The 20,499-nt window shown below is 39.9% G+C and overlaps 1 protein-coding gene across 8 annotated transcripts in view; it reads left to right on the plus strand.

Moving 5' to 3' along the window:
- Positions 1-203: 203 nt before the first annotated feature.
- Stag2 (stromal antigen 2) overlaps positions 204-20,499 on the plus strand; it is a 128,888-nt gene continuing 108,592 nt past the window's right edge. For 2 of the 8 annotated variants that reach the window (XM_052171914.1, XM_052171922.1), the window contains exon 1: positions 1,441-1,575. The gene's annotated coding sequence lies outside the window, so the exon portion shown is untranslated. The other 6 variants (XM_052171917.1, XM_052171918.1, XM_052171915.1 and 3 more) reach the window with 6 other exon arrangements.

Here is a 20,499-nt window from a genome sequence, read left to right on the forward strand (position 1 = left end):
GCCGCTAGATGCCGCTGCCTCCCAACAGGAGCTGCGCGCGGGTTCGCGGCCGACAGATGGCGCCTGCGCGTTCCATTCGCTTCCAAGTCGCCGAAGAGCGAACACCCCAAACAATCCCGAAGCGCTACCAAAAAAAAAAAAAAAAAAAAAAGAAAAACAGAAAAAAAAAACAGAAAAAAAAAAAAAACAGAAAAAGAAAAAAAACAGAAAAAAAAGCACCCCGCCGGATCCGATCGCCACTTTCAAAACCCCCCACGGCTCTAGACCCGCGGGAGCTTCCGTCCCTCAGTAGAATTCAAGGGTGTAAAGAAGAGGAAGGGGGAAAAAGCTTGTACCAGCCCAGGGGTGAAGAAGCCCCCGGCCTGAGAAAGAAGGAAGGAGTGGGGGAGGCCAACAGTCTCCTTGCTGCCTCTGTAGACGCTGAGGGGGGAGGTAAGTTATAAAATGGCGGAGGCGAAGCTTCTAGAAGTTTGGAGGGGCACCCGGAGGGCGCGCGGCCCACTGTGAGGTGTGTGTGCTTGAGATCGGGCGAAGAGAGCGTGCGGCTGGGAGGGAGCGGAGAAGGCTGGGCGCTCTGCGGCCCTTCCGCGGCCTCCTCGGAGCCCCGCGCGGGCCAGCCAGCGAGCCAGCGAGCCAGCGAGCGGTCGTGTCCGGGCGGGGAGCGGGCCGGCGCCGCGGGCCCACGTCGCCCCCTGCCTGTCCTCTCCGCCCCCAAGTCGCCACCCCAACACTTCCAAGGAACTTCCAGTCCCCCCCCTCCTGCGTCCCCTCCCCGCCTACCTCCTCCCAGAGCCGCTTTTTTAGCGCAGGACGCTTCCTTTCCACTACCCTCGCTGAAAGGTTTTTCTCTCGCCTCCCTCGCCCAACTCTCCCCCGGGGCCTCGGCGGAGGGCCCCCCCCCCATGGGTGGCCCAAAATGGAGAACGCGCAGCGGCGCAAGATGGAGGCTCGGCGCCTCCGCGTAGCCTGCTCGGTCGCTTCCTCTCCTCCCGGGGCCTCTTAAAGCAGCCGGGGCGGGGGGACAGAGCCCCCCAGACTGGAGGTGGGGTGGGGGTGTCATTCCTAGTCGGGATGGGGGGGGCGGGTGGAGAAGAAAGGGCAGACCCGGGGAGGCCGCGGCCCGGTGGTGTGTGGTGGTGATGGTGGTGGTTGGGGCGGGGGGGGGGAGAGCGCGCCGTGGTGGTGCGGGGAAGGAAGCGAGCAAGATGGTGGTGCTGGGAACCCGGGGGGAGGGGAGGCCAAGCAGGCTCGTTTGTGTCTATTTGGGCCTCGGACCGAGGGAGGCGAGGGAAAATCTACTCTGCTCACACCCCTCCCTCGTCCCCCCTCCCCTCTCCCTTCCCCTCCTTGCCTCCCTCCCTCCCTTCCCCTCCCCTCCCCTCCCTCTCTCCCTCCCTCCCTCTCCTCCCTCCCTCCCTCCCTCTCTTCCTCCCTTCCTAGAGAGGGAACAACATTCATGTGACGGGCCCCTCGGCTTCTCTCCCCCGCCCCATCATCTCCAGCGCGTGGTGGGGGAACTGCTTGGGCAAAGCGGTTGGCATCGATCTCTCCATCCTTCCCGAGGCCCCGACTTCGGTCAGTTTTCTTAGGGCACCAATTTTCGAAATCGTTTGGGGTCCGGCGGCGTCGGTCCCCAGCGCGGAGAGCTTGCCCCGAAGGGGGCCCTGCCTGCCTGGCATGGGCGGAGGGGGGGAAGGGCGGGAGTGGAAGGCTGTTTGTTGGGGGGTTTTGGCGCCACTTTTGTTTTAGTTTTAGTGCTGCTTTTTCGTTCCCACCCCCACCCGCACTGTCTTTCTCAAGGCACGAACTGAGCTGATCCTTGCCCCAGGTAGGCAGCCTCTGTTTTCCCTCCACACTTTTATTCTTGCTTGAGGGCGACTTTCTCTTTTCTTCTCTCACGTATCCGGAGATTCGCGGACTACAATTTTAGGAGGAAAAGGGTCGGATGGGCCATGGGAGAGAGAAGGTGTGGGAAACAGCATCAAGTAGTTCCGCAAAACTTTGAGCCCCGTTCCCATTTTCTTCTGGCCTAGAATTGTAAACGTATTGTTGATTTCGGCCTTTTTTCCCCCCCTTTCCCTCCCGCCGCGACAATGTCTTGTTTTGCCTTTAGTTTTGATTTTTTTTAATTATTTTTTTTTGATAAACCGCTGTACTTTCGACATTTAGTTTCTTTTCCTCGGTGTCGTATGTCATTTTATTTTTAATCCTCAACGGTAATGGGTTATCGTGTGATTTTTTTTTTTTTCGTGCTTTGGTGCTCGACTTGAATTTTTAATATTGCATTAGTAGTTTCATCCGGTCTGGGAGACTTTCTCCTCCGTGGCCTAGGATGTTTTTTATGTTGTTGCCTACTCCCTCCGTCTCCCCCCCTTCCTTCTTCTGGTTGTAGTTTTTAAATTGAGGGTCGTGTTTTTTGATTAAATGATGATTTCCACCTTCTATGCTATGTCTATCAGAAACTTTTGATCTGTGGGGTTAGGTTTAAGTAAAGGAAATGCTTGTGTTGGTTTGCAATGGTTCCTTAAAATGCGCGGGCCGCCTCCTCCTCGACCCTGGTAAAGCCCCATCTTCCCTTCACACTGGAGTGTAAATTCCGTACCCCTTTCTCCCACGGACCGCCGTATTCCACAGCAGCCACACCCTGTATATATGTCTCTGTGGATTGGACTCATTATCAGCTTAATTTAGTGACTTAAACCACCATGATGGGACTTGCTTAAGCACGAAGCTTCTTTTCCTGTTTAGTCCTGGTGGTTAGTGTCGAAAGAGGAATAATCGAGGTTTCTTAATGAAACCTGGTGCGGTTCAAGCATTGCCTTTTTTTCTGTTGTCTTTTTTCCTACTCCGGGCTGTTGGCGGTGTCAGCACCGCTGCTGGGGGCGGGGGGTGGAGGGGAGAAAGAGTCGGGTTACCGAAGTGCGTCATTCCTGGCTCGAGCAGGGCCTGCTCGGGAGCTTGCGGGTGTTTGTTACTGTCCTCGCAGCACTTTCCTGCCAACCTTCTCTCTCTGCGTATTGGTTAGGAGCAAAAGCAGGAGGCGGTCTCCTAATTCTGTCTGGAGCCCAGTGCGTTGCATTTAAGGGTATATGTGAACTTATTATGTTTTTTTTTTTTTTTGATGGCCCTGGAAAGTGGATACATTTCTGTTTTTAAGGACATGCAATTCAGGTAGTTTGGTCTTGCGTTCATATCATATATTTCTCAATGAACGGTGGGGTTAATTTTGAGCATTTTAAACCACTTACGTCAAAATGCCTGGTTTTCTTTCTGTGTTGATATCAATCTATAATTAGGGATCAGAAGGACCAGTTAAGGCATAAGTGTTCAGTGGTTTTTCAAGTGGTTGAATTGTAATTTCATGACACATTATGTTAAATTGTCTTTTTTTCCGTTTTCAGATCAAGTGCGTGAATTCCTGCTAATTACAATTATTTAAGTTTATTTCACCTCATATTTCTATTTAACCTTTTAAAATATAGAATGTACTCATTGAGTAGTAAATATGGTTATTTCAATATTTGTACTGAATTCTTAGATGTTACTATCTAGGAGTTGGGCAGGGTGCTTTTATAGTAACACTGTAAGAATTTTGACTTTTTAACATGGTACTTTGATACTTTTGTTGCCTTGGGGTTATCCTCAGTGTCCTTATTGAGTCCGGCTCTCCATTCTCTTTCAAGATAGGGAAAGTAGGAGGACGGCGAGGAAAGGAGAGGTGGCCGCCAGCTGATTATTGTAGCTGGAAGAGTTCAGAAGGGCCCTTTGGTAACTCATTCTACTTTGCTATTTGCTTGAAAATTTCTGTAGTTAAGGAACAAGAATTTGGAAGAAAAATTTCAAAGTTTTATCATTTCGATGTGTTGACTTTTTATATTTACTTAAGTTATTTACACGGAAACTTAGGCTTGTGTGTAGGAAATTACATAATGCCTAGCATACCAACTTTCGAAAATATTTGAACAAGCCCTGCAGGGAAAACAACATAAATTCTTACAGATAAGACTTAAAATGGAACAGTCAGAACGTGCTGGGCTTCTGCTTTCCCTTTGATTGTTTCTTTTTTTTGGAAATAGGAAATTCCATTTGTATATTTAACAACTTGTTCTTGGTGTGTGTTTCATTAAGTTGGAGCTGCAGTGAGTCAGTAGGAGAGGGATTTACTATTAATAGGAGGGGCTTTGGCAGCCGAGTAAGTGACAGTGAAGGGATTGGGGTGCCACGGGAACATTCCAGGAGGAAGCTTGACATGGCTGAATTCAGCTTCAGTGTTTGCTGTTTAATGATGGGGTAGAGTGGTGGATTGGAAAAGGAGTATTAGCTATTTCTTCCCAGTACTGAAGTACTGTAGTATTATAAGTTATTAGAGACAGACAGGGCAGAGACGGTTCTTCTTTCTAAATCAGTAGGAAATTTAGTATTTACATTTAAAACAATAAATACCCTCCCCAACAGTCTACTTCTAACTACTTGAAAGTTGATAGGAAAAACTACTTCATTGTTTTCTTTTAAGAACATTTTTTCATATTGCCATCAGCAGTAAAAGTACAATTAAAATTAAGACCCTTGATCTCCTTTAATTAGTATATTTGCTCCCAAAGTCCAAGGTAAGTGTCTTGCCTTCTGCAGTCTGGTATTCTGTGTCAAGCTTATTTTGTTCCTCTGTTAGATGTATTTTTGAATATATGTTAAAGTTATGAAAGGAATCCAAAACAATGGGTATTTTTATTTTTGTGTTTGTTTGGTAAAGTATATTCCCCAATTATTACTATTATAGAAAAATTTAAACCCCTGTCTGGGGAGCAAACATTTCTGAACTGTTATCATTATTTCACGCTCATTAGCTTTTACAAGAATATCAAGACAAGTCTGCTTCCTGGCTTCAAATTTTTATTCCTATGCAAATATTCTTAAGTAGATGGTTAAAATGTGGCATCAGCTTTGATTTCTTGTGGTGATTCAATAACTAGCTAGTAAACCAACAAATTACAAGTTTTGGCAGCACTGAAGTTGATTTTGGGTTTTTAAAGTCCAAATGTGAAAACAGATTTAATGAAATTATATTCAGCATTTCTTTTATCATTTGCATGAGTAAAATTGGGGCTTAACCTAGGATCAGGCTCAAATTTCTTTGGGAATACAGGGTTAGTGATAAAAATATGTCATTGTTACTTTAGTAATTAATGTTTGATATTCTGCATGCCTAACATGTCACCACAGCCCTATGGGAATGTTGTAAACAGCATTTAGTATTTTTATTTTGCATTCAGTTCTTTATATTAGATAATATACTTCAGTTTTTGATGCTGAAAGATCAGTTTTGAACCTAAACTGTACATTAAAGTGTACAGTTTGATATTTAGTGGAGCACTATTTTGGGAGTTGTGAGAATAAAATAGCAAAGGAAAGGGATAGTCCCAATTAGCAATTAGTGTAGTCCTAGCTGCATATCAGTGTAGCTTGAAATGTGATTGTTGGAGAATAAAAGAGGAGCAATACAATTACAGTTTCAAGGTACTTTGATTTTTTTTTTTGTAGTTTTGTACATTTAATATTTATGGTCAGGGAATTTTGTTTGTAGTTCTCTGTATGCTAATATTTGTCTTTAACAGATTATAGTTTTTTCAAATATTTTGGTAGCAATGACAATGAAGAAATAAAATTCTCAGTTTACTTTTCCTAAAGTGCATTTTTTTCATTAACTTAAGCAAATACTCTATTTTTGAGCATAAGTAATATGGCTTTGTGGACTGGGTTTTGCGTATACTCTTTTTTTTTTTTTAAGAGCATCTTTAATTTCTTTGGTAATCTGTTACCAGAAGATTTTCCTCCTGAATAGGGTTGTTAATACCTAGTGACTGTACTTTGATACTGATTAGTGGACACCAGGAGAGTTAGTGTTGCTAGGCATAATGGCTCACACCTGTAATCTGAACACTTGTCAGTTTGAGGTAGGAGGATGCTGCAAATTTGAGGCCATTTTGAGATACCTAGTATCAGCAACCCTAGGCTACTTTGCAAGTTCTTATCTTGAAAGAATAGAGTTAAAGAGATTAATCAACTAGCTTTGTTCTCCTCTCACCAGAAAAGGCAGACACAATGGTCTCTTTGCCTATTTGTTTACTTTCAGATAGAATCTCATTCTGTAGCCCAGTTAGCCCTCAAATTTGTGATCCTCCTCTTTGAGCCTTTCTAGGGTTGGGATTACAGATATAATCGCATGCTCTTAACCATTGAGACTTTTCTTTAGCCCCTTGGGTTCCTTTTGAGTGTCAGAAACCATGTCTTATTATGAACCCTCTCATAAACTTTGCAAGAGAGGTGTTAGGCTTCTATTTTCTTTTCTGAGACATGGTTTCTCTGTGTAGCCCTGGCTATCCTGGAACTCTCTAGACCAGGCTACCCTTGAACTCAGAGATCTGTCTGCATCTGCCTCCAGAGAGCTGGGATTAAAGGTGTGTACAACCACCATTCTGCTAAGACTAGAGTGTTTTACAGGCTAGTTTACAAATGAGGAAGTTGAGGTTCGAGGTGATAGTCAGTGACTCCCCAAACCATACCTTGATTGGCTTCACCTCAAATCCTTAATGGTTTTTGTTTCTCTTAGGGACTTTAGGTTTACAATCCTCATTGTTTTAATTTTATAAGATCAGGATTTTCTATATGTAATATAAGATAAAATTACAGATCTTTGTTCAGGGTCAGGTGAGTTGATATAAGGTAAAATTCTTATTGGAGCCAGTGAGATGGCTGCGGGTGAGGACAACATGCTCTCAAGGCTGCTGACCTGTGTTCTGCCTCTGTAGCCATCGCGGTGGAAGGAGATAAGCTACTCTTGCAGGTTGCCCTCTGAATTTGTACACATGCACCATGGCATACCCCATAAGCTCCTCCCCCTCCCAAATAAATGAAGGTTAATTCTTTTTTATTTTTTTTTGAGACAGGGTTTTTGTAGTTCTGGCTGGCCTTGAATTTGTATGTAGATTAGAATGTCTCATGTACCATACCATACCATAGCATACCTGTTGGTAAAGGTTAAAGAAAATCAAAATATATTTTAAACTAATATTCAAAGTAGTTAAATTCTGAATTTTAATATTGCTTTAATATGATTATTAAAATTCATGGAATATTGAAATTTTGATGTGAGGAGAGATTTCTATTTTTTATGGTACATAGAATAGTTAACACATTTTTAAAAACTTTTGTTATTTACGCTGTGTTTGTCTAAGGATAGTTTATGTGTCATTCAGCCTGTTGAGTGGTTAGATTTTAGATAAACAGTTAGGACTAGTGGCTGGAGAAATGACATAGAATAACCATTGTTCTTGCTGAGGACACAAGTTGTGTTTCCAGCACTTACATGCTGCTGCTTCACAACCACAGGGATTCTGACATCTGACCTCTGAGGGTACTGGACAAGCATGTAGCATATGTATAGCCATGCAGGCAAACACTCGGACACAATAGTAATCTTAAATATATGACTTAAATTTTATAAATTAGGCTTATCTAATAAGGCTCTGCTTTATTTCTGTAGAGGGGATACCCTTACCTTAATGACATTTTTTTTTTTTGGCTTCTATTTTCTTTTCTGAGACAGAGTTTCTCTGTGTAGCCCTGGCTGTCCTGGAACTCACTCTGTAGACCAGGCTGGCCTCGAACTCAAATCTGCTTGCCTCTGCCTCCCAAGTGCTGGTATTAAAGGCGTGCACCAACGCTGCCCAGCCCTTAATGACATTTTAAACATTCTTTCCTTATATAGTTTTTGTTTCTACGTCCTATTTCAGTTCACATTTTACGTACCAAGTTTTAGTTTTATTGAGTGATAAATAATATCAATGCTTAGATTATTAGATGTTCCTTTTATTCTTTCCCGCTTTTTCATATACTTTAGAGTTTTCTCTGAAGAAATTCTAGATATTGGATTTAGTGAAGATGAGGTAGAACTGACCTGTATTAAATATTACATGGGTAATATGTCATGTCTAATATATATGTATTGGTGCTTTCATGGCTGTGAGTTGGATTTATGTATTTTGTGTTGATCAATCACCCCCTTCAACTTCCTGTAGGAAATCATTTTTGTAAGTGATGAACACTTCTTTTTTCTTTCTTTTTTTTCTTTTTTCTTTTTTTTTTTTTCCAGACAGGGTTTCTCTGTGTCACCCTGGCTGTCCTGAATCTCACTCTATAGACCACGCTGGCCTCCAGCTCAGAAATCCGCCTGTCTCTGCCTCCCAAGTGATGGGATTAAAGGTGTTCGCCACCACCTCCTGGCTGAGCACTTTTCTTTTACCTAGACTGTTTCAATATTGAGTATTTTTATCCATATTTCCTTTTTTGCGTTCTGTTAATACCAACAAGTAGTGTTGCATGACAGAATTATAATCCAAGGTGTCCATTACATGCAAAAGGTTAAAAGAGGTAGTTAGATGCCAGAAATATTTACTCAAGGTTTCTGAATTGTGTATAGTTAATCCAAAGAACCTCGATTACAAATGTTACTAGAATATTGAGACTTGATTGGACTGTAAGCAGAGATTTATTTTTTTTTATTCGATATAATTTATTTACATTTCAAATGATTTCCCCTTTTCTAGCACCCCCACTCCCCGAAAGTCCCATAAGCCCCCTTCTCTTCCCCTGTCCTCCCACCCACCCCTTCCCACTTCCCCGTTCTGGTTTTGCCGAATACTGTTTCACTGAGTCTTTCCAGAACCAGGGGCCACTCCTCCTTTCTTCTTGTACCTCATTTGATGTGTGGATTATGTTTTGGGTATTCCAGTTTTCTAGGTTAATATCCACATATTAGTGAGTGTAGTAAGCAGAGATTTATTTTGAGTTATTTTATTGCTAAGAATTATGATATAGCCTCTTTTATTCAATATATTTTTATTTACATTTCAAATGATTTCCCCTTTTCTGGCTCCCCACTATCCGAAAGTCCCATAAGCCCTCTTCCCTCCCTCTGTTACCCCATCCACCCCTTCCCACTTCATTATAGCCTCTTAAAACTTATGTATGATAAAATGTGAGTACCATCGATAATGCCATTTCTCTGATAACTTGGTGTTGATTTCGGGTAGTTAGTGCTGCTAAGTTTTAAAGAATTAAATGAGGATAGTTAAATGCATACATAATTTATTTGTAAGAAAGAATATTGTAGGAACATTTTTCATTACATAATTAAAAAAATCTTTTCTAAAAAGACATTGACCATAATACTAACTAAACTATAATTTATATGTTACATAATATTATAGTTTATATGTATCATGACACTCAATTTTCATAATCCTATGAGGTGTTATAACAATATGATTCATTTTTCTCTTTCCTTTTTTTTTAATTTTTATTTTTTAATAGACAGGGTACCCCTGGTAGTTCTGGACTTCACTGTGTAGACTGAGACCTGGAACTCATAGATCTACCTGTCTTTGCCTCCCAATTGTTGGGATTAAAGGCATGTGTCACCATGTCCAATCTACATGATTCAGTTTTCTGATAGGATACCTTAGGGGTGGGCCAGGTGTCTTATGTTGTCCTTAACTACCCTAGAACTTGCTGTCTAGTCCAGGATGGCCTTGGACTGAAGTCATTGGAATCTTCCCTCTTTACTATCCATGGTGTTGGAATTATAGGCTTGAGCTACCACACCCTGTCAAACTAGTAATACTTTTGAGAGTAAGAGGGAACATTAATCAGACATCATGCAGGGATAATGACACATAGACTAGGGTGGGCCCAGAGAAACTGGGATGTATGATGACCCTAAGTAATGAGACCCTTTTCCAGAAGGGAAAACATATGAAGGCCTAGTAACTTGCCCAATTAGTAATTGTTTTTTTTTTTGGTTTTTGGAGACAGGGTTTCTCTGTGTAGCCCTGGCTGTCCTAGAACTCACTCTGTAGACCAGGCTGTCCTCGAACTCAGAAATCCACCTGTGTCTGCCTCCCAAGTGCTGGGATCAAAGGAGTCCGCTACCACTGCCCAGCTAGTAATTGTTAAGGGATTCCAAACTCTTACAGATTTCTATGGGTATGAAAGTGAATTAAATTGTTTTAAATTGCTGGAATTGGGAAGTTGAGTTGTTTTTGTTCTTTGGGGTAAGTTTTTATTGGTGCAGCAACAGTAGTAAAAGACAAGATACCATGTTTTTTTTTTTTTTAAACCCAGGGGAATTTCTAGTACAATGTTTTGAACTTATTAGACTAGGGTGATTGTATATCTTAAATGTTGAAAAGCAACTTTTTTGATCTTTACGTAAGTAAAACAAGTCAAAGCCACCAAGATAACAATATCTGAGTTTATTTTTCTTATGGTATTCACATCTCTATAATATTACTAGGAAATATGGATGGTATATTTCTTGAGAGTCCCTCTGAGAAGACAGAAAAGAGTAGGGTGGTAATTGGGACTAGGGAGAAATGGTATTAAAACCAAAGAAAATGTTCTAGTTTAGGGATTTACCTGATATTAAATTGATCCTATAGCATAATCTGAGTTAGGACTTTTGAGAGGTACAGGTGCCACTTCTGTAACTAAATAGCTCTCTTTGAGATATGAGTTCAGTGGTAGAGCTGGTGAGTTAGCATTTATAAGGTACTCAACACCCCCCAGCCGCCCCACCCATACTGGTCTTTTTCTACTGTGTGGGTTCTTTCTTCCACTCCTTTTCCACCCTTTCAAAACACTAACACTAGATTTAGGATAGAAAAAGGATAGAGAGGGAGGGAAAGATCTCTGCATAAATTCAGGGTTTGGAAAGGGGACAATGTTATTGTTAGACCACTCCTTGCTGATTTGGGATCTTGAGTTCCTTGGGGAAAGCTTGATCTTCTCTATCCGGATACCTAATTTCTTGTTTATTTGCATTTGACTTGTTTAATTTGCACGCGACTGTTTAAGGAACTGAGACCAACAGCAATCTACAACAGCTAAAAACCCACAACCACCAACCCTGCCTCTGGGGCCCTAGCATTTATATACCATCTGAAAAAAAGTCCCCAGAATTCCAAATGTAATATAATTGCAGAAACTATCTGCAGCTGTCAAAATCATGCCCCTGCTAGAGCCTGAGGCAAATCATAGTCAACTGCTGTGGACAGTTTGAAGTAACTCCATTTCTCACATCTGGGATTAAAATGGTAACATAGTCTTACATTTCTGTGTTTTTATTTAAAGAAACCAAAACTTCAGAAGTCTCACTCCCTCAATCTTACCACTCTTTACTTTTGTGATAGTTTTAACAGTTATTTTGTATTTCTGGACTGGTCATGTATGTGGTATTCTCCTTGCCAAATTAGCAAATGTGAATTCAAATGTTGATAAATGATTTTGGTATAGTTGTAGACTTATTGTATTTATTGTAAAATAAGGCATAGTTTTTATTGCTTGAGTATAGATGAGTAGTAGAGATCTGATTTTTTTTTCTACTTAAAACTTTTTGGGGTAGGGTTGAGACAGGGTCTCTCTACATAGCCCTCACTGTTTTGGAGCTTGCTATGTAATTCAGACTTCCCTGAACTCAGAGATCCTCTTGCCTCTGCCTTCCAGGTATTGGGATTGAAGGCATGCACCATCATATGAGCTATGATTGTCAGAGGACTGTTTCCATAATTATATGTTTAATATTTCATTGTCTTTTCTTTTTTCATTTATTTATTCACTGGATTGCAACATCCTCTCTCCTCTCCACCATCATAACTCCCTCTCTTACGCTTCTCCTTCTCAGAGAATGGGAAGCCCCCCTTGGGTACCATCTGTCCCTGGAAGGACAGCAGGACAAGGCACATCCTCCCACTGAGGCCAGCCAAGGCAGTCCAGCTAGAGGAAAGGGATCCAGTGGCAGGCTATAGAGTCAGAGTCAGTCAGCCCCTGCTCCAATTGTTAGGGGACCCACATGAAGACCAAATTGTGTATAGGGGCCTAGGTCCAGCCCCTGTAAGTTCTTTGGTTGGTGGTTCAGGACTGTTTTCTTTATTGCCTTTAATTAGTTCATGTTTTGGAGATGTTAGTATCTAGCCAATATGATTAGTTACTACTAAATAGTTCTACATACTAATTTGCTTAGTTAAAATTATACAAGAAAACAACAGGAAAGAAGATTAAGTGTATGATCAGATGAAGGAATTTGTGGGCTATATTGTGGCCTAGAAGCAAAGATAACTTTTTGGGGGAGACTTTTGTGATACTAGGGATTGACTTCAGAGGCCCACACTGACTGCATAAGCTAGCTAGGCAAGTATTTTACTGCTGATTTCTGTCCCCAGCTCTTTATTGTGTTTGGACATTGACTCTCCCTGAGTTGTCCAGGTTAGCCTTAAATTCACTAATTTGCCCACAATGACCTGCAATTTGAGGGAAGGAACTTGGGGAGATTTATTATATGAGTTTAATGAAATTGTTTTACCGTATTGTCAATTGTAAAGGTGGAGTTCATACATGATGTGAAGGTTCATGAACACTCAGAAATAATGGACAAGTTTTTTTTTTTTTCTTTTTCGAGACAGTTTCCCTGTGTAGTACTGGCTTTCCTGAAAGTTTGTAGACCAGGCTGGCCTGGAACTCAGAGATTCACCTGCCTCTGCCTCCTAAGTGCTTTGATTAAACACATGCGCCAGCACGCTCAAGATGTTTTTTGTTTTTTTGTTTTTTTTTTTTTGGTGCTGGGATTACAGGTGTGTGCCACCACTGCCCGGCTTCAAGATGTATTTTTAAGGTGTATAAAATTAGTGCAGTTAAAAAATGCATTGTTTAAAAAGCTTGAGTATATAAAATTAATGCAATTAAAAACATATTGTTGCTTGAGTGTAGTCAGGTGGTAATGGCTGCTGCTATCTATGCACACCTTTGATCCCAGCACCACAAAGACAGAAGAGGATCTCTGGGTCACCTTAGTTTACAGCTTGAGTTCCAGAACAGTCAGGGATATAGAGAAAAATAAAATGTGTCTCAAAAAAAAAAAAAAAACCAACCAGCTGGGTAGTGGTGGTGCACACCTTTAATCCCAGCACTTGGGAGGCAGAGGCAGGTGGATTTCTGAGTTCCAAGGCTAGCCTGGTCTACAGAGTGAGTTCCAGGATAGCCAGGGCTATAAGGAGAAACCCTGTCTGGTGGTGGTGGTGGGGGGGGGGAACCAACCAACCAACAAACAAAAAGCTGACAGAAGTTTGATAGTACTGAGAACTGATGTGTAATTTTTTTTTGTAGTGTTATAGATTGAACCTAGAGTCTCATGCAGGCAACACAAGATGTCATGTGGGCTTTTCACCAAGTTCTGGTGACTTACTCTGTTCTCTTAATATTATTTTGGGCTTTCTCACAATTAAATGGATAAATGCTAGTGACAAAGTTTCACCATTTGTCCCTGGCTGGGGACAAAACTGACTCCTTAGAGCTCAGGGATCCCTTTGCCACTGCTTCCGTACTGCAGGATTGAAGGTGTGTGCCTGGCAGAAGTTCTTTAAAAACTTCTCTTGTGTTGTAGTTGCTATATAGTTCTTTTTCTTTTCTTCAAGTTTATCTGGGTATGCAACCCATTTGGGCCTCAGTCCTGAGATCCTCCTGCCTTAGTTTCTCAAGTACCAATCTTATAATGTGTGCTACTCCTTGTTTTCTTGGTTTGTGGGGCCTGATATAGAACCCAGGGCCTCTTGTATGCTAGGCGAAGGCCTCTTTGTGCTAGGTCAATACTCTGCCACTCAGCTATACCTTTCTTTAGCCTACCATCAATACACTTTTGGCATAGTACCCTTAATTTGAAATAATGACAGTTAATAAAAATACAGCTTGCTATGAAAGTTAGGAGAAAAGTAACAGAGGATGCCAATGCTACCTTGAAATGACCTCCTTTAGTGGTTAATAAACCGAATTATTAAAGTTCATCATTGTTCCTTCTAGTGTTTAACATTATCCAAAAGTTTGAGACCTTACAATTGGTATTCTGGTTTCTGGGTAAAGGCAGCAAGAAGTAAAAAAATGTTTGTTAGTGGGGTGCAATGACTTGGGTCTGTATTTGGGAGGCTGAGGCAAGAGAATTTTGTGATCCTAGAAGTTCGAAGCTAGTTTGGGCAACAGAACAGAGCAGGACTGAATTTTTTTTTCTTTTTAGACAGAGAATTACTGTGTAGATCAGGCTGGCTGGAACTCAGTGAGAGAGGCTTGCCTCAGCCTTCTGAGTGGCAGGATTAAGGACATGTACCGATTTGACTTTATGTCAAGTTTTTACTGTATAATTTCTCCCCCCCCCCCCGCCCCCCAGTTCTGGGAATTGAATGTGGGACTTCATGTGTACAAGAAAACATTTAAACATTCTACCACTAAACTATATCCACATCCCTGCTCAATGTAATCTTTTTTCAGTTTTACATATTGGGGTTGGAGAAATATTTCAGTGGTGAAGAACACTTGTCTGTCTGGAAGGTTTCTGGTCCCAGCACTCACATGGTAGCTCATAATCATCCAGTTTTAGAGGATCATATGCTCTTCTCACCGCTGTGGGCACCAGGATATGGTGCATATTTATATGCAACCAAAGCATTCATAATCCCAACACTCAGGAGACAGAGGCAGGCAGGTCTCTGAGTTTGAGGTCAGCATAGTCTACAGAGCTAGTTCCAGGACAGCCAGGACTACACGGAGTGTCTTGAAAAAACAAAGATAAAACAAGTAAATATGTATGAATGTTTTGCCTGCATCTTTGTCTATGCACCATGTTCATGACATACCCATGGAGTCCAGAAACATTGGATCCTTTGGAATTGGAGTTACAGATGGTTGTGATCTACTATGTGGGTGCTGGGACTTGAACTTGGGGGTCGTCTGGAAAAATAATCAATTTTCTTAACTGCTGAGCCATCTCTCTAGTCCCTGGTTCTATTTTTGAGACAGGGTCTTATGTTACTCAGGCTGGCATTGAAATTGCTATGTAGCTGAAGTTGCTTGGCACTCCTGTGGTGTACCTCCCAAGTGCTGGGATTGCAGCACACCTGTTTTTTTTTTTTTTTTTTTTTTTAATGGAAAAGGATTTTTTTATTTATAGAAAAGAGAAGTGAATGGAAATAAAAACACTTTATGATAAAATTAAAGATTTACATGGAAAATATTTCAGATAAACATGTTAAAATTGACAATTTTCATGGAAAATTAAGGAGTAAAGTGGTAGACATGTAAAACATTTGCTAAATTGATTGAAATATGGTATAGAAACATTTTATGATAGAATTGAAGATTTATGTGGAAAATATTTCTGATAAAATTGTAGAAAAATGTAAAGTAATTAGGACTCTTTTTTTTTTTTTTTTAATCCTTTTTTTTTTTTTTTTGAGACAGGGTTTCTCTGTGTAGTCCTGGCTGTCCTGGAACTCACTCTGTATACCAGACTGGCCTCGAACTCAGATATGCACCTGCCTCTGCCTCCCAGAGTGCTGGGATTACAGGCGTGCGCCACCACTGCCTGGCAGCACACCTGTTTTTAAAGATAGATCAGTGATGTTTTTAAAAATGGTTTTGAACCATTTTTTAGAGATAAAACCTACCTTTATCCCTGAGAAGTTCTCAGCTTTTTTGTATGTTAATTTTTAACTTTAGTTTCTTGTAATGTGAGCTTGAAATTTTTAATAGTGTATATGTTACTAAATTCAATTTTAGCATATTGTATATACATGTATGTGATAATCTCTTACAAATACTACGCGTGTGTACACACACACACACACACACACACACACACACACACACACATTCCTCGCATTCCAAGGTCAGAAGATGGTATTAGTTCCCTGGAACTGGAGTTCCAGAATGTTGTGAGTCACCATGGAGTTGGTGGGACTCAAATTCATGTCCTCTGAAGCAAGTGCTCTTAACAGCTGAGCCATCTGTCTAGCCCCTCAGATCCTTTCATTTTTCAAATAGGAATGTATGATATACCCCCTTTTTAGATTTCTAGTTCCCCCCTTTTAAAGCAAGATGAATTTTCATTTGTGTCTACTGGCTTGTAGCTAATTTTCAAACTTTATGACAGTTAGACTCTTGCTGCAAATAACTCATTTAATACCCGCTTATTTTTAAAATGGTATGTGTCCTAAAGAAATATTATTAAAGATAGTTAGGAACATTAATCGTTGAGAATTTGAAATATTAGCAAAGCTGTAATATTTTTTCCTCTGGGATCTGTTTCTTCCTATTTCCACCATTTGTTCAGGCCAAAAGACAGGAGAAATGAAGAAGTGGTGGTGTAGCCATGGCTTGTGGAGAAATAGAAGTATGTACTGATATTTTTGAAAAGCAAACTTGTCAGTGACATGGATTTTTTTTTTCTCACTGGACTATGTCAATGCATACAGTGTTGCCATTCATTGAAAAATATCTAGTAGACTTAAAGTTTTTGTGTTCTAAATGTCCTTGAAACATTACAGAGGAATCATTTAGATGAGGTGGGATTTTATTAGGAAAGTTTCTTTATAGGTAATGAGTTCCTAATCCTTTGAAGTTAGTCTGAGGTAATTTATAAAGTACTATTGAAAGATGACAGATCTAACGAGGTAATTGTGTTGGTAAATATGACATGTATAAATGTTCAATGATGGTAAGTATCTAAGTTTATTTCTTATACCTGGATTATTGCCTTTATCAGTTTAGGAGCTATGTTTTTATCTGATTTTAAATACTTGTTTCATTGCACAGGATATATTATACAGGTTCTCAAATGGTAATTGAATTAAAATCTTAGGTATACAAATGTAGTTCAGATCTTGTTATTTGTGTTCAATAAGAGACATAGTCAAATACCAGTTTCTTCTAAGTTGCCTTTGCATTAATGGATAATTTTTATCTGACAAGATACTATTTGTAGCATTATCACAGTATATGGGAGTTTATAGTAGGTTCATTACTATTTAAATTGTTTTTTGGTTCTTATTGTAGCATGTGAAGTAGGTGATGGATTTTTTACTTACTGAAATTCAGAATGGTTACAAGATTTGTCCAAGATCACTCAGCTAATAAGTGCTTACTTTTGATTCAAATTTTGACTAATATCAGATCCCTTCTTCCCATGGTGATACACTGCCTCCCAGTGGGATGATTTATAGATTTCATGGAAGTTGTCTTCCTTGGGAAAAGATACTAAAAGGAGACAAGGATCCTAAATAGAGGACAGTTAAATGCCTCTTAAGTCCTTAGACAACTTAAGAGGCTTAGGAATTGAGAAAGGCTTATTTTCCCTAGAGAGCTGGTGAGGATAATTTACTTTGTCTAGAGTTGCATATGTATTAATATTTTGCAGGAAGACAACTGGCATCTAAATAAGAGTTGAGAATATAGGAAATAGTAAAGTTTATGTTATACTATTTTAGCCCTTAGAAAAATGATAGGTGAATTAATTTTAAGGAACTAACATTTTTATAACATAAACTGAAACAAAAAGTTGTTGCCCTGTGTGGCTCCCTAAATGACAGTGTATTTTGGCTGACATACAAAGCAGTGGGTTTCGTCATGACTTCTTCATGTATGTGTCATCATACTCCAGTCTCATTTTCCCCTCTGCTGTTGCTATCCTACTACTCCATACCCTGACTCAGAACAAAAATTGTAGAAATAATCTGTTTAGATAAATTGCTCTAAATTAGGCAACATGTAGATACCATGTTTTGTTTTTTGTTTTTTCATTTTTTCCTAGCTTGCCTGCTTCTCTCAAAAACCCTCTATGTTTCTTGGTCTGGGAAAGAGTCCAGGGCTTTGAGCATTCTGGACAAGATCTCTCAGCCCTGCCCACATCCCCAGCCTCTCTTCTCTGCTACCTTTCCATTGACGGATTCTTTATATATATATATTTTTTTTTCTAAAGTTTTCTATAGAAAGTTGAAGTATTTTGATGGTTCTTTACCTATTATACTTTATGCCATTAACACAAGGCAACCCTGTAAATAGATACTGGAAGTGGAAGGGGAATTTATTCTTTCCAACAGTCTTCTGATGTAAGTAGTGTTATATTTCCTATTTACTAGTGAACTCAGATATAGGGACTTGAACTCGTCCAAGGGCACACACTTAGGAAGTAGTGAAGCCTTGATGTTAAGCCAACAGGTATGGCTGCCATGCCCCTATTCTTTACCATGCTGCTGATCAGTAGATATTCATGTGAATACCTTTTTTGACAGTGTATTTTAAATCATATGTTTATTGTGAGGTGTGTTTGGATATCTTTAAAGGAATTTTCATGTATTTCAGATGTGCACAGGATTTATTTAACTGACTTGGAGTTATTATAGCAGTAAGGTAAGAAACCTTGACCTGAGTATTTTCTGTGTGACAGATGATGATAGGCTTAGGGGTTTGTTGGCATGGTAATCCTTAAGACAATGAATATTAGTCTTATTTGTCGAGTACATTGCTTATATCAGATACTACTTTATGAGATGATAGAGTAATATATATATCCATTTTACAGTTAAGGAAACAGAACCTAAATTAAGTAATGGGGCCAGAGAGATGGTTCCACAGTAAGAGCCTTGTCTGTCTTACAGGGGACCTGGATCCAGTTCCCAGTGTTCTCATAGTGGTTCACAACCATCCATAACTCCACTTCCAGGGAATCCAATGCCCTCTTCTGACCTCAGAAGACCCTGCTAGTCATAGCATAAACAATGTCCCTTGCTGAGTTGTGTGTTTCTTCACATTAATGCAAACAGCGAGAGTAAAGCTACTTGTCCTGCTTCTTTGTTGCTGAATTCTAACCCCAGGACTCTGCTGTGGACAAAGTATGTCTTTAGGATTTGTTGAAATGAGTGCTTCATGTAGTATCCTCAGATAGACAGACTTATTTTTTTCAAGGTGATCTTGAAGTAAATGAACTGAATCTTTAATAGACCTAGATAATTTGAATTTGTGTGTGCATTATAGAAATATATTAAAGTTAAAAAATGTGTTCATTAATTTTTTGATAGCATAGTCTGCTGATGTGTTCACAGTTATTTGAGACAGTGTCTCTGTATAGTGAGACCAGGTTCACCTTGAACCCACAGAGATCTGCATGTCTTTGCATGTACACAAAACAGTTTTTGTCATAATTTATGTTGTTATAATTTATGTTATAATAATGCACTACACTCTGATATATAAATATTGCCATTTTGGAGAGAAAATGTTACATACTTCAACCTTAAACTGAGAGCATGCAGCAACATTTGAGTATAGATATGAACAGGAGATACATATTCGGTGGCATTCACTATCTGTAGAGTACAATGTCTAATAAAGGAGAGAACTTAAAACTAAAGAGCAGAGAGTCAATGATGGAAACTTCATAACTGAGGAAAAGGAAGTGAGAAAGTCTAGGATTAATGTAACATTCAACCCACAATCATCTCAGATTTGAAAGGAATTCACATGGCATGTTCTGCCATCTTGGAGATGCTTTTAAATGTATGCAGTATAGGTAGTACTTCAAATTATGTCAAGGTAAAATTACCTTTAAAGTTGATAGAGTCAGTAGTTACACTTCCATCGATTGTTTTCTTATTGGCATCTTATGGGAGTTGGGTTCTCTCACACTGAGGCCCAGGTTACTTCTAAGAATGAAAGGTAGTCAGGGATAGGAAGGGAGGGTATATCTGAAGTAATGCGTCCTAAATGTCAAGTGGAACTTTGTTGGAATTACTTTGTGTGAAACATTTCCTCTAGTGTGTATAGTGCAGGAATTGTATATACTTAAAAATACACGAGTGGTATTGGGTAATGTAATGTTGTAATGTAATTTGATACTTTAGTGTAACTCTCACAGATCTGATTGAAGATTCTGGATTCTTTTGAAAACGGGAACAGGTTTTCATTTTTCCCTTTGTAATTAATTACATATGAAGTAAGTGTTTAGGAAAACACTTTAATTTTTTTTTTTGAGAGAAAAACAACATCAACAACAAGTTTTTTTTTTTCCAAGACAGGGTTACTGTGTATAGCCTTGGCTGTCCTGGAACTCACTCTGTAGACCAGGCTGGCCTTGAACTCAGAAATCCGCCTGCCTCTGCCTCCCAAGTGCTGGGATTAAAGGCGTGTGCCACCACTGTCTGGCCAACAAGTTTTTGAGAAAATCTTTCTAGGGTTGAAATAAAGCTAGAGATGAGTGTTTAGTGTCTTAGGAAATTTTATTTTTCTGGGAGCCTGAGAGATGACTCAGAGGTTAGGAGTACCTGTTGCTTTTAAATTGCACCATAATTTAGTTCCCAGCACCTATATCAGATGAAAGGTTTCTAACTACATGTAATTCAGCTCCAAGGAGTCTCTTGCTGTCTTCTGCACTGCACTCCTGTACTAGCCCTACATCTAAACACACATCATTATGACAAGTTATTCATAATTCTTTGTTCTAAGTTAAGATGTGAAAAAATATATAATCTAGGCACTTACCTAGATTGCATAAGGTCTGACCCCAACCACCAGCAGCCAATATACTTTGTGTGTGTGTGAGAGAGAGAGAGAGAGACATACAGTTGTATA

Source organism: Apodemus sylvaticus, chromosome X, assembly GCF_947179515.1.
Source record: "Apodemus sylvaticus chromosome X, mApoSyl1.1, whole genome shotgun sequence".
Lineage (NCBI taxonomy): Eukaryota > Metazoa > Chordata > Mammalia > Rodentia > Muridae > Apodemus > Apodemus sylvaticus.